Genomic DNA, 16,094 nt, shown 5'->3' on the forward strand with positions numbered 1-16,094 from the left:
TCAAGTCTTTCTGTTACATCTTGTATAGGTATCTATTAAGTTTTCACCAGCTGCTTATAACTATATTTATGTAATAATTTTCTGTTTGTAAAAGCATTATACACCTACTATATGGTGTTGAGGCGTGTCAACGTCAAAGACGAAAATGTGTACGAGGTCAGATTTAAATTTAAAAAAAATAGGTGTTAAATCTGTTGGTTTTATGTTTTTAAACAAGTAACATTATTGTAACAACTTAAACCATAATATGATATTTTAGTTACATTATAATATTGTATATTATTTATAATCTTATAATTAGTTTTTTAATTTAGGCATTAAAAGTTTAGATTTTAGACGTAACTTTAATCATTATTTTTAGTAAAAAGCAATTTTTTATTTTTGTTAGGTCTAGTAAGAAATTATAATAAAAATCAAGTCTCCTTACTTTGGGTGGCCAGTTCATCAATAACTTTAGCAATATTTATTTCTATTGTTATTTTTTAAACTAATTATGTGTAAATTACACATCATACAAATCGACAGGGCTCGTAAGTTCATGCCCTAAAAAATGCTTAAATAAGCATGTATTAACGCACTAAATATCTAAAATTATAAAATGCTTATAAAATGCTTAGCCAAAAAAATCGTAAACAATTTTTGAAATAACATGAATTATCAATTCATTTTTTTAATTATATTTTTTTTTTATGTCATAATTAAAAAAAATAGATTTTAAATAGATTATAAACGATCACGTATTTTTTTATCAAACGTTGATTCTTCCATAGGTAGTATTTCCATAAAAAAATGTATATTGATGTAATAATATCAATATCAAAATCATGTATAATATGCCCGATAAAATAGAAATATGTATAAATATTATATGCCAAATAGGCAAAAAAACCCTAAATATGCAAAAACATGCAAAATAAGACTTCACATATTTAACCGTGGTACCTTATGAAATGGATTTCTATGTCATCTAGCATTAAATACAACATAGCAAGATTTATACGCAAATACATGAATTTACGAGCCTTGCAAATCGATGTGCCACACCATTTTTTCTTAGTCTGCAATTCAATCATGAAAAACGCGTGACTAGCTCGAAAATGATGCGACACCTCGAATCGTATGAGAATTTTGCAAAAAATACAGCTTGAGTATTTATTTTTACATTTAAGATATTGTTCTAAAAATAATCGTTGTTTAAATCCAGATTTTAAAGATAGAAAAAAAATTTCAAAAAAAATCTTCATTCGGTCATCACGAGGGCTCCCCCCCTCAAAAAAAATAAATATTGCCAATGGCCCAAAAATACGTAGTGCTGTCACTGTTTTTAGACAAGTGTTAACGTTAATTACAGATGTTGTTTTAAATATATTATTACCTATATATAATCAGCAGCTTGTTGAAATCGCCAATTTGTTAAATTTAGTTTAAAATATATAACATATAATTTGTATAATCACGGATTTCATAAAACGTATTTTATTATAAATAATTGGACCAGTACATAGAAAAGAAGATTAAGTGGCGTACTAGGTACATTTGTTTAAAACTGATCTAATGATGTTTACATTTTGATTACATTTTTTAATTCTTACAATACTTGATTAAAAACTTTAAGTCATTTAAACTGTATGAATATAAACAAATATTTTGGAAAATTGAGTACTGTTCATTTAGGAATAGACTGGTGTAAAGGAAACTACATATTGATATCACTAAATTTAAAACAAAATCCGCGTTAATTGTTTACTTATATACTTACCTTAAATCTAAACAATGTTGGTTTTAAATAACATTCACTTTTATTACAATGTTATGTTCATATAAAATGTATTAGTATTCTATTTTGTTTTCTAAATTATTAATTAGTATAAACTATAGTTTTTAACAATTATTATTATTATTATGTATCAGCTCTATGTCGTAAATAAAAATTTATATTATACTGTGTTGGCTATTATCTAAATAAAAATTTTATTTTATGTGTAATACTGGGCTGGCTATAAATATTATTATTATTATTATAGGAAGCTGGTGAATATATTGTTTATTTTTGGATGACTATAAACACATTGTAAAAGTTTAATCGAATAAAATTAGTTATTTATATTGTAATATAATTCGACAGTGATTTGTTTTAATAATTGTATCGAATAATTTTTTAAGTTTTTTTACTTTGGTTTTTATATTATAGTGTTTTAATTAAATTGAAGTAAAGTAAAGAAACGTTTTCAATAAATTTGATTTTTTCTACGACTTAAAATAGCTGCTGACATAGAACTTAGCGCGCTAAGTTTCACGCGTGAAGTCAACCAATATTAATATGTAGCTGCAGCTGGTCGAAGTTATGCTAAAGTTATGGTTGTAGTTAAATTCTATTTTACTTGAGTTGATATTACTTTACGTAGTTAAAATTAGTTATAAAACAATAGGTGTACTTAGGATTCGATAATCCAGATTTATTAAAAACCGGCTTTTAGTGAAATAATTTACCGATGGAAGCCCCGGCGGCTCGTTATATTATGTTTAAAATTTGTACGAGATTACATTTCTTTCAAAACCCAAATCCTAAGACCACCTATGGTAACTGAAGTAAATATTATAACTCATGGGCGTTACTTACACTCGAGAAACAGTGCATTTTATTATTATTATTATTATTTTGATATTCTTCTTCTTTTGGAGTTCGGTTTTAAAATGCCAATAATAATTTATAGTGTTCATACATAATACCTATATAAAAGCATAAATATAATTTTAAAAAAGAAAAAAATCATAATATACATAATAAACACAACATAACAATGTAAAAAAATAAATTAATAATTAGGTACCTAACGAATTCGGTAAATCTAATAAAAATCACATACTTATATTATGGTAACGTCCCAGGTATATGTTTTATTTTTAATCTTGTAATTTTTCTATAATCACTATATCTTTTAGTAGGTCCCGCTAGTTATTAACCTGTGTTCTACTCGAAATAATACACTTGCAGTCAAAATTTCAGTCAGACAACTTATTTTAAAATGTTTTTAATCTTTTGAGTGTATAATTTACAGTTTGAGTAGGTAGGTGTTAAATTTAATTTTTTTTCTTTCTATCTATTTTACTGTAAGGATTACCTATATTAAATGAATGAAAATAGACGAAAAATAGTTTGTTCATGTAACAACAGTGTAATGATTTTATATGGATATATTCCATGTGTTTATTAAATATTGCATTATATATTTAGCATTGCAAGATTAATTTTTAATTATTCAATAGTTAAATAATAATAATAATTATTATTATTATTAATACTTTTTTTTCATGGTTAATTTGACAGCTCATTTTTGCAAAAATGACACGTAATTTTGGCGAACTGTAGGCAGCATTTAAAATATCCGGTTAGGTTAGGTTACCGGTTAGGCAACCATTTTTATAAACAACATTTTCCATCGGAAATCTCAAAACCCCTGCAAAACACAATAAACAGTATACAGTTCACAAATTACCATACCTATAAGTAGCCAGGTATATACCATAAAACTGCACCAAGCCATGGTTTAAATTAAGGTATAGGTACCGTAAAATAAATATAACACAAGGAAGACGATTCGTATATGTATATGGGCACATACGTGAAATAATAATACCATATAATATGACGAGTAGGTATTTATTCTCACCCTAATGCCTAATAATATTCTCATCACGACTCGCGCAAGTCATAATAAGTCGTCCTATTTACTATATTCACTTTTAAAAGACAAAATTATGAATTATAAACGCTTGGAATTGAATTATTCCATTTATCTACCTACCTACTGAATTGAAAAATATAACACACGAGTTTGCTATAGCAGATCATGATGCGATGGGATATGTTTCAGCTTGAGTATATTATTATATACGCACACTGTCGCACTGTTCTGTATAGTATATTTACTATTCGCTATTTAATATTCGTGTTTTAGATTCATTAAAAATACAGAATAATAAAATAAAATATTATACTGTCGAGTTTCGATAACTAGAATCTCAAGGGGAATAAAAATAAATATAAATTATGTATTTTTTGAGTTATATACACCTCAAACACAACAGAAAAACACTTAAAGAGGCAATAAAAAAATTTGAGTTATCGATCAAGTCTAGCCTAGGGTATTGTAGCCCCGATGAAAAAATATATCTGGTGCCCTAAAATTAATATATTTACCTACCTAACTTATAGACTTTAAGACAAGTAGTTTTTTTTAATATATTTTGCCTCCAAGCTAAGCTCGTCCCCGAGAGGGACCAATTTCCCTCTTCCGAAACGTGTGCAGTTCCATATTTATATTATAAAATATCTATTGTCTATGATTATTATTAAGTCCTAAGTAGATAAATAAAATAAATAAATTAGTAAATACATTTTACTTACGGTATGATTATAATATGGTATCGAATTAATTTAATACCCCCCTCCCCCCTTAAATACAGAAGACGCCCTCGTCTTAAACTGTAATAACACTATAAAATATAATTAAATTAATTACACAAATTCAGTACACAAATAATAAATACCTAAGACGTTTTAATTTTATTCGAAAAAACATTAAATACGTTTTAACAAAGTTATTGATAATTTCAAATGTATTTTTCTAACAAACATAAATCCTTTAATTATTATTTGTCTCGCACGTGTGTATAAAAATAATACGTTGGCTCCATTGTAGACTGTTATAATGGTCATAAACAACTTATTAATATTGAGCAAAAATGTTTATGATAAAATAAAAAAATTCAAACCAGCACAGTCCATAATAGATCATAGGTACCTATCTACTTTTCGTATTTTTCGTGTTTAGAATAATAGATGTTTATTTCCAACAAAAGAAAATATCCACATTAATTATAATATTATAATAAAAATAACATGCATTCCTATACTTTTATTTCGACGGCCTCATCATCACGACTAATGTAAATTTGAAAACATTTTTCTTACATTTTGTTTTCAATTTTATGGAATATTAGGTAGGTCATGTGCATATCTACTATCAAACAGATATTCAAAGATATCGGAGGCGAGCAGATGTCCACAGCTGAGTCGTCTTCTATGTCCTCCAGTCAAACCTAGTCGGACATTGAACTATATACTGTGCGGAGATCGCTCTACGTAACAGGTAAGACGAAGCTGAAATCATTACAACCAGACATCAGTTTGGCCACTTTGGCCACCATCGCGGGCAAAACGAAAACTGGGATTCTGACCGCTTCGACCATCAACCTCCGTAGTTCAGAGTCTATGACCCGTCCGACAAAGGATCTGACAGGCTTTCCGCCGAGCGGTATACGACCGCTGTCCACTGGGTGCGAGGCAATCGTGTACACCATTGTAAGCCGGGTACAAGACTATATGGCGAACCAGGTCATACGTTGCGTGGTGCACCACCAGGTTAACCATGCGGGCGCCCATAGGTACACCGTGTCAAACAGAGGTAACCGGGATACACTTCGCGGTGCACAGGCTTGGTGTATACCTCGGTAGCACGGCTTTGCCGCCACAACGTGCGAGTCGATCAGTACCGTCGCCGCTATAGGTGATAATTCGGTTACCGACCGGTATCTGATCGCTATCCACTATAAGTGCGAGGCAACCGTGTACACCATTTGTATGTACCGGGGTACACGACTATGCGGCGAACCAGGTTATGCGTTGCGTGGAGCACTACCACGTTGACATTGTGAACGGCCCAATAGGTACACCGCGTTAAACAGAGGTTCACCAGGGTAATGCTACGCTATACGGTGCACCGTTGTGGTACGTATATACCTCGGTAGCAAGATTATACCGCCCTGGTGCGATTCGCTCGGTACCGTCGCCGTCTGGTGATAATTCGGTGTGTATAGTCCGTCTGAAACGTCGTCATATGCGAGCCAATAGACTACTGACACGCGTTGATGCGCTTGTATGTCAAGAGTAACAGTTTCCGCCGCGGTGGTCAAAGTCGCCGGCCCGTGGCTGTTATACTAATGTTAGTCCTCTTCGTCTTAGGTCCGCCGAAAAGATATTATAAGATTCTCATTTCAAACCAACGACTCGACAACATGTCTGGCGAAGTAATAAACGAAACCAGCTGTTAAGTAATACAAATCTGTGAGTACCTACCTACCTACTTTAGTATCTTATATAATATTATGCTTTGTAAATGTTAGCGAAAAGTCTCGAGTCGTACGTGTCACGGTACGTCCGTAGGCTGTAGGAATACGTACTTTACAAACATATAATCATTTCAATAACATTAAATTGAAAACAACGCATATAATAATGATCAGGGCTATAGGATTTGTATGCAATAAAAAATGGTAAAATATGCAAAAATCTGCATTTAAATTTTTATAAGATAAACACAAAATTATAGTTAAAAAAAATTTGTAATACATCAGTGATTGGCTGTTTGTCTTAATATAATATAATTGAGAAAAAATAAATACATTTGGAAATAAAATTTATAATTCACGGGTGTTACATGTTACGACCATATATTTTTTAAAATTTTCGAAAATGAATTTCAAACTATTCAATCTTTTGTCGCATACCTATTGCACCATAGTTAGTGCAAATGGCAATCGAATATTGTATCTGTCTACTAAAATACCTTTAAAATAAGTATTCGAAAAATATATTTAGTGGTTAATTTTATTGGTAAGTATTATGTAGGTATATTTTAAAATTAAATGGACCGGCTACAACACTCATACAATAATATGTTCTCTTCGTTGTCCAGGAAATACTTACTGTAATGTCTATACTTTGTTTATAATATTATGTTCGTTGATTGTGAAAATTTTCGTCAGTATAGTTTTGATTTATTAGCAATCATTTTTTTCGTACAAAATTGTATTTATTTTCGTGCCACTTTATAATTCAATAATTAGGTATATATCTAGATGAAAAAAGATTTATTTTTATTTTTTTATTAGATATTATACAATTATTGTAATTATGTAAAGTACATCTTATAATATCATGTAAACTATGTACATTGCCTAAGTATATACTATACAATAAATAAGAGAACATTTTATATTATGTGATGATCATGTCATAATGATAATATAGTTTATACACAGGTGACAGGTAATATGAATTATTTATAAATATACTATTTATAAAATGAATTCATAATATTATTTATTCAAACATCTACAACACAACACCATTTCAAATGTGCAGAATTCCGGGTAAACGATATATACACTGTTACAAATATAATGTTATATATAAAAATTCAAGCCCATTGCAGTTGCTTGACACAGTTGACCCGTTACGGTACAACACACACGTCGGAACTAGGAAAACACAATTAAATACGCGGTATACAGCTCTGCTTGAGTAGCTTACTCTACCTAAAAATAACTTATAAGTTATAAATTAAATCATTATAATCATTTTTCCACTAATTTACAGTTGACGAGTCACCAACACAAGATAACAATGAAATGTTAATAAAATGTTAATAACAGAAGTTTGGTTCCAGTATAAATTGCTTATTATACTCAGGTCTTGATTATCAATTCCAGTCACTTCTAGTAGTCATAAGTTTATCGTGTTCAACTCTATCGAAAGTCTTTTGATAGTCAATGAAACAAGCATATACATCGTGATTGACATCCCTGGACCTCTGAATTAACACCTGTAAGCTAAAGATGGCATCACTTGTACCAATTGAATTTCTAAAACCAAATTGTGTATTACTCATTTGAGTTTCACATTTTTTAAAAATTCTCTGATGTATGATTTTTAAAAAGATTTTTTTGATCAGTGGCTCATATACTAATAGTGCAAAAATCATTACAATGTTTAGCACTAGGTTTTTTAGGAAGTGCTATAAATGTAGATTTTAACCATTGTATGGGTAATTTTCCAGCATTAATATATTATTGAATAACCATTGTATGATGGGTATGATTGTATAAATATAAGATTTTATAATATACCTATTGTTGTTAAACGATACAAATATTTATGTACCAAAATTATGAAAATAAGTATACAAATTACTGAACACTATTTAATCTTTGAAATTCCATTAAATATTAACAGAGATATATAAACTATGTTAAGAACTTAGAATGGCATAAATAAATAATAAACAATTTCATAGACGGAAGAGACTGATTTATTTTGCAATGTCAATATACATTATTATAATTAAAAATAAATTATAAAATTATGTACGGTTTGGGCTATGGCATCTTTGAGTTTGAGATTGATGTGGACTTGAATTAACAGTTCTGGAACAAAACAAAAAATAGTCAATTAATACAATATACTCATTATTACTCAAGTATAAAAGTATAGAATCTTGGTAGAACTAAATAATAAATTCTAACAGGATTACAAAATTTGTTATACTTTACAGTTTACAGTGTTGTAAAATATATTTTTAAAATCATATTTAAATTAATATAAGAATACAGAAAGTATTTAAAATACACTTCATAGACTTTAAAGTTTTAAGAAAAAGTTTTTAAGAATTATTTGTACTAATACCTGGCATATCGCATATACTTCTAATTTTATTCATTTAATTGTACAAGTAGAAAAATTCATTATGTTCCTATTTAGTAGTTATACTAATATAAAGTTGTGATGTCAACATTTAAGTATCATTAAAACTTTATACTACCTATACCTACTTCATTATATACCGAAAAACGAAACAAATTAAAAAAAATAAAAATATAATTATTAAACCATAATCCAATAGTTTAATAATTTGATTTTAATTTATTACAATTAAAATAATATAATAATTATTAAATAAGAACCTGAACTGCGACGATAATTATTTTGAATTTTTAAAAGTATTTATGAAAAATTGTTTGTTTTTCAAAAACAGTTATACCATTACTGTATTAAAATACATCCTAATACTACATTAAAAAAAGTTTTAAGTAATACTATAAAAGTATATAAATATTACTAAAATACATTACAACACTGACAGCCTATTATGACTGTATATTGTGTGCGAAAATATATGACATTTTGTTCGTCAATTTTAATACTATAATAAGAGGTAGAGAAAATAGATTTTTATCTAAATATTAAATGTTTAGTAAGTGTTTATAAATGTTTGGTAAGTTATGATTACAAATTATAAAAATAGGTAATTTATTTATAAATCAATAATAATTAAATTGGATGTAACAATAAAATATAGAACAAAATTATTAAAGATCTAATTATTTAAATTTTAGATATAATTATAAAAAATTGTATATATTTTAATGACAAACGAGATATGAAAATGAATATTGTACTACTGATTTTAGTTTATAATATACCCTGTCAAAAATTAAATAAACATACTTGCAGTCTACGCCGGTGCATAACAATATCGCAAATATTGCAACACCGAAAAAAATTCGATCCCACTATTATTCAAAAATAAAAAAAACAGAACTGTTAACTCACCATCAATTGGCTGGAGGCTGGAGTTGCTTTGGCGACCGATTTGATGGCCTTGGCAGATTGGACTTGTCCGACGACGACGATGTTCATGGTTACTTTTTCAGCGCCCATTTTTGGTTTTTGGTTGGTTTTTTGAGGAGGTAAGTGAAAACTGCAAATAATCAAAAAAAAAATTAAAATTAAAATAGAAAACACGAACAATTTAAACTAATATAAAGATCAAAGAAATTTTGTTTCTCGTCAGCTATGTACTCACAGAAGATTGTAATTGCACAAAAATTGTGTTATGGCGGAATGAAGCATCAATTCGTCCTTTTATACATTAGCGGCCTGGTGTGCAGGGCACGCTGGCGTAGTGGTGTGATCATATCTCATAATGGTGATTCGTGTAACTGATATCGTACGTCGGACGACGTCAAATCTTAAATATTACTATTTTACTTTGAAAACATACCTATACATCGATCATTGTGTAAACGGATCGAATATAACTAAATCTTCTTCTACTAAATAGTGGAGAAATATTGAACATTGTTATTTTCATACATACCTACAATATACAGGGTAGTTCTTTTATCATGAAACATTTTTTTAAAAATTATTAATGTTTTTGAAAATATTTTTTTACATTGTCTCAAGTTGTTAATAAAACAACCACTCCTCTCCGCCAATCCATCTAAACTTTAAATACTTACCTATAACTCATAAACTACTCGCCTTAGATTTTTATGAATCAAAATACTTAGAAAAATATACTGTTTTGGAATATGAAATTAAAACTCTTTTGTTATTCAAAAATGTATAAATTTAAAAAATTATAAGGATAAAAAATATTTAAAAATATAATTTTTTTAATAAAAACGTTTTTTAACTACTTAAAACTATGTAAAAAAATATTTTTAAAAACATTAATACTTTTTGAAATAATGAATAATTCATGATAAAAGAATCACCTTGTACACGTCAAGTTGACTTAAATCATCAAAATGTTTATTGAATTCTTATAATATAGATTCATTTACAAAATAGTCCATCAAAAAGTAATAATTAATCCGTCCCTTTGCTTGAAATAAATATATTTGTTAGTGACACACTTGTAACCTACTGTACAGCAGAGTAACACCTACTTTCCCATCTTTTTTTAATTTCAATTTAAAAAAAACATTTTGATTTTATAATTTTTTTATTTCTTTACTGTTGCAAAATATAGATTTAATTGTATTATTTTTTTCGATTTAAAATATAAATTTTAAGTTTTAACGATATAAACTTTGATTTTTAACTACTCGGTTAGGTCAAAATATTTGCCGGCTATAATACGGTTCGGCCAAAATATTTGTTGGATGAAATACTGTCAGCTATATTATTTTCGACTAAATTATTTTCAGCTGAACTATTTTATGGTATAATATTATTCGGTCTAAATATTTGTCGGCTGAAATATTTTTGGGTAAAATATTATTTGGTCTAAAAATATTTGTCGGCTAAAAGTATTTTTTTGAATTATAATAGTATGAAAGTTGTATATATGAATAGTTGGCTGAATTATTTTCGGCTGAAATACTGTCAGTGACATTATGTTTGGACTTTTTATAGCCTCTCCTAGGAATCTTTCGTCATTTGAGCATTCTAAATTAAATAGGTTTTTCGTATTACCTACTTTGTTACATATTATAGACCTATTGTTGAGTAATAATTTTGAATTATTATTTTATTTTTAATTTTAAATTGATTTATATGTACAAATTATAAAACGATCATTATTTTTGTATAAAATATCGATATAAATTGTTTTTGATTTCAATATTTAATTTGAATACGATCAGAGAAAATGGTTGTATCGTTTGATTTCTTAGATGATATTTAACGATGTTTAACGATATTTAAAATCAGATTTTGAAATTGATTTCAAGCCCTGGAACATATAAAGTAATTATTTTTAGGGGGGGGGCTATTTTGTAAATGATTCTATATTTTTAGAGTTCAATAAATATTTTTACGATCTAGGTTAACTTCACGAGTATGTTGTAGACGTTAGCCAAAATAGGAATATATAATATATAAAAACAATATTTGTTTTATATTTTAATGTTCAATATTTGTTAACAAATTAGTGACATATTTTAGTCTTTAGTAAAAGATTTAATTATATTTGATCCGTTCACACAATACTTGATGAATATGATTTCAAAGTAAAATAGAGTAAAATACAAAATTCGACGTCGTCCGACTACGATATCAGTTAAACGAATCACCTTCAAGAGATATGGTCACGCCACCACGCCATAGCTTACTTCACACTATAGGTGAAAGCCGCCACTGTATAAAAGGACGTATTGATGCTTCATTCCGGCATAACGCAATTTTTGTGCAATTATAATCTTCTGTGAGTACATAGCTGACAAGAAATAAAATTTCTTTGATCTTTATATTATTATAAATTATTCGTGTTTTCTATTTGTATTTGTATTTTTTTTGTTTACTTGCAGTTTTCACTTAACTCCTCAAAAAACCAACCAAAAACCAAAAATGGGCGCTGAAAAGGTAACCATGAACATCGTCGTCGTCGGACAAGTCCAATCTGCCAAGGCCATCAAATCGGTCGCAAAAGCAACTCCAGCCTCCAGCCAATTGATGGTGAGTTAACAGTTCGGTTTTTTTTTTAATTTCGAATAATATAGTGGGATCGTATTTTTTTCCATATTGTGTTTAATTTTTTTTTATTTTTGTGTACGTGTGTACTTTGGTATGTTTATTTTATTTTTGGCAAGGTTGAAGGTATATAAATTAAATCAGTATTACAATTAATTTTTATATCACGTACATCATTAAAATAATATATAAACTTGTATAATTTTCTTGCATATTTTCTTGTTTTATTATTCATCAATTTAAATTACGATAGTTTTTACATACATACACCACACTCACACAATAACCTATTTATATATAAATTTATGTTTGTGTATGTGTGTAGTGTGTGTGTGTGTGTATGTGTGTATGTGTCCGCTTTATGCATTGCATTACTAAACGGCTGGACCGATTGCAATGAAATTTGGTACATGATAGATTAGACCTCTGGGAAGAAGATATGCTAATTTAAAAAGGGTAAATTCCAGCCTGGGTAGGTGCTCAAACAGTGATCACGAGATTTACGATGGAAATTTTTGTTTGTAAATGGTTGCTATTGGTTTTAATAATTTTCATTAAAGCGATAAGCCTGTTGGCGCAGTGACACTTTTATGAGTTTTAGTACAGAATGTCTGAAGTTCAAACCACGGTTTCGGTGAACCAATTTTTTGCCATTGTTTTTTTCTTATTTTTCTTTTTTATCTATACATATACGTCATACGAATATTTAGTTTTTTTTTTATTAATCGGATTTTAGTACGGTTCAGTTAAGTTAGGATTTTGTATTAATTTATTGTATTTATCCATCGTAGCATCGTAATATTGACTAAAAAAAAAATGTCAAATATTTGTACACTTAATATTCATAATAAGCTATCAGCGTTGTTAAGTATTTTGATAAATGCAATTATAAAGTAATTTCATAACTTTTATAGTAACCCTTAATAATTTTTTAATTACGTATTTGGAAGTCTTTAAATACTGTATGGCACATAATTATTGTATATTAAAATCAAATAATTTTATGTAAACATTTTTTAAAATTCAAAAGATATATTTGTCACAGTTCAGATTGTTTTTTGATATTTAAGTATTATATTATTTTATAAATCAAATTATTAAATATTTTATTATTTCATAAATTTATTAACAACTGATGAACTGTTTATTGTTTAATTGATATTAAATTATTTTAGAGTTAAATTATAACAAATTGTTCTTCATTTTTAATTTTCGGTATAGAATGAAGTACGTAGGTAATAGGTAGTATAAAGTGTTATTGATACTTGAATGTGACATTATAACTTTATATAAGTAATTACTAAATACATAATTAATTAATTTTCTTACTTGCACAATTAAATAAATACAATTAAATACATATATTTATATGCCAAGTATTAGAACAAATAGTTCTTAAAAACGTTATCTTAAAACTCAAAAGTATTTGGAATGTATTTGAAATACTTTCTGCATTGATATATTCTTATCTGTATTTAAATATGTTTCTTACAACACTGTAAAGTATAATGAATTTTGGAACATTGTTAGAATTTATTATTTAATTCTACCAAGATTCTATACTTTTATACTTAAGTATATTGTATTGATCGATTATTTTGTGTTTTGTTCTAGAACTGTTAATTCATGTCCACATCAATCTCAAACTCAAAGATGCCATAGCCCAAACAGTACATAATTTTATAATTTATTTTTAATTATAATAATGTGTATTGACATTGCAAAATAAATCAGTCTCTTCCGTCAATGAAATTGTTTATTATTTATTTGTGCCATTCTAAGTTCTTACTTCTTATCATAGTTATTATATTATGTCCCTGTTAACATTAAATGGAAATTCAACGATAAAATAGTGTGCAATAATTTTTATACTTATCGTAATAATTTATAATATTTATAATATATAATATTTATAATATATATCATCGTTTATAATAAAAGTATTATTTATTATTATTTATATTCTATACTAATATTATACAGCTGAAGAGTTTGTTTTTTTGAACGCGCTAATCTCAGGAACTACTGGTTTGAATTGAAAAATTGTTTTTGTGTTGGGTAGTTCATGTATCGAGAAAGGCTATAGGCTATATATAATCACACTACGACCAATAGGTCCAACCCGGGGAGGTTCTCAAACAGGGACTTGGAGATTATTATTATTATTTTTGTTTATAAATGGTTTCTATTGGTTTTAATAATAATAACAATTATTATTATTAATGCGATAAGCCTGTGTACTAACCATAGAGTAATTACTCTGTGGTACTAACCAAACAAGCTCTTCAGTTTTATAATATTAGTATAGATAGTATAGAAAATTAAATTTAAATTTCTTCACAAAAATGTGATTGTTTCTATAGTTTTTACTGGTCTATCAGTTGGTATAACGGTGTTAAGGGGGCTGGAGCGTGATTAATTTTCGGTCGAAAACATAGCTCACGACTTCAATCACTACGCCCAATATAATGTCCTGATATTAATTTTAAATTTCAATTCGTCACTAAATTATCTATGCTTTGACAATTTCATTTTTCTGATTTAAATTTTTTTTACTTAAAAATTTACTATTAAAATGAGTAAAAATAGATCATATTCACAATTCAAGTTTAAATACATCGATATAGAATATGAAAATTGTACGACAATTAAAGCATAGTAAATTTAGAGGATAATTTAAATCTACTTTCAACATTTTAATAGGGACATCCTATACTGAGCGTAGTGATTGAAGTAGTCACTGGCAGTATTTTTTGCAAAAAAAATGTTTGTAATTTTATAAAGTAATAAGTGGTGACATGTGCATGCGCGTACGTATAAAATGACAGGTCTTGTCAGGTCACTATAATGCCCCTATACAACGTGATCGGTACTATACGAATTACACACACTGATGTTCATTTACTTTCAACACATTCACATGACCCATATTAACCGAATTATAAAATGCCTAGTTTTTACTCCTTAGAATGAATTACGCTCCAGCCCCCTTGGCCCTTATTACCTCGCATACCAATGATTCCCAATGGTTTGGACAAGGCTGGGCAAACCGAAACAAACTGGTTTAAAAGTTAACTTTGAAAAAAAAAGTAACTTAACTTAGTGTAAAGTTAAAATTTGCTAATTTGTAAAAATAATAAATTCCAGACACATAATATGGCTTATTAGATAGTTTTTCTTTACGCTCAAAAAAATTACTGGGGAAATTTAAAATGATACATATTCATAAATATGCATTATTCTTCGGACGAAAATTAACTTAATTTAGATACTTTTGAAATAAATTTAACTTGAAATTAACACGTTAATCTTGAAAAAAAGTAACTAATTAAGTGAAAAGTTAATTTAAAAAAAAAGTAACGAGTAAATTAACTTACCGTTTCAACTTAATTTTAACTTTTAACCCAGCCTTGGGTTTGGACACTATCCTCTCTCCCCGTTGTCTTTGATTTCGTCTTTGCGTATCCACAAAATACGTCGCCGTTACCAGTATCGTCTGACCTACAGCAGTCCGGACGTTGTTGTGTGTGACGCGCCGTTTGCTGTTTTTTGCGAGTGTGCCGTTGTTGTCACGCTAAGCATTGCTTTAAACACTAAACTCACGGAAAAAACAAAACAGTTTTTGCACTATGAAAATAGTAGGATTGACTGTAGATATAGGGATAGCTATACGGTTAATCAGATTTACTAAAATATTATAGTCAAGTTATTATAGTTATTCGAACTGAAATAATATGCTAGGTTAACTATATTTTTTTGTTAATTCAAACATTAAAAACTGCATTAACTATAAAATATAGTAAACATTACCATAACTAATAACTATATTTATATAGCAATAATAAGTAAGTCATTTTAGTTATTTTACCTATTAAATAGTTAAATTTACTATAGGTAATTTGTGTATAACTATAATATTATAGTAATTTTTTTTCCGTGCTCGTATCCTGCTCGCAGTGTCCGAAGTGCTGAAATCGGTGCCCATTTTTGG

The 16,094-nt window shown here is 28.0% G+C and overlaps 2 long non-coding RNA genes across 2 annotated transcripts; one reads left to right on the forward strand and one right to left on the reverse strand.

Moving 5' to 3' along the window:
• Positions 1 to 8,130: 8,130 nt before the first annotated feature.
• On the reverse strand, positions 8,131 to 9,727 carry LOC132947215 (uncharacterized). Its single transcript, XR_009664855.1, has 2 exons — positions 9,455 to 9,727; positions 8,131 to 8,268 (listed from the first exon to the last, which is right to left on the reverse strand). It is a non-coding gene; the product is annotated as an uncharacterized LOC132947215 (long non-coding RNA).
• A 1,978-nt stretch (positions 9,728 to 11,705) lies between these two features.
• Positions 11,706 to 13,855, forward strand: LOC132947075 (uncharacterized). Its single transcript, XR_009664826.1, has 3 exons — positions 11,706 to 11,837; positions 11,941 to 12,088; positions 13,718 to 13,855. It is a non-coding gene; the product is annotated as an uncharacterized LOC132947075 (long non-coding RNA).
• The last annotated feature ends 2,239 nt before the right edge of the window (positions 13,856 to 16,094 follow it).

The sequence above is a fragment of the Metopolophium dirhodum genome, chromosome 6 (assembly GCF_019925205.1).
Source record: "Metopolophium dirhodum isolate CAU chromosome 6, ASM1992520v1, whole genome shotgun sequence".
In the NCBI taxonomy this organism is placed as follows: Eukaryota; Metazoa; Arthropoda; class Insecta; order Hemiptera; family Aphididae; genus Metopolophium; species Metopolophium dirhodum.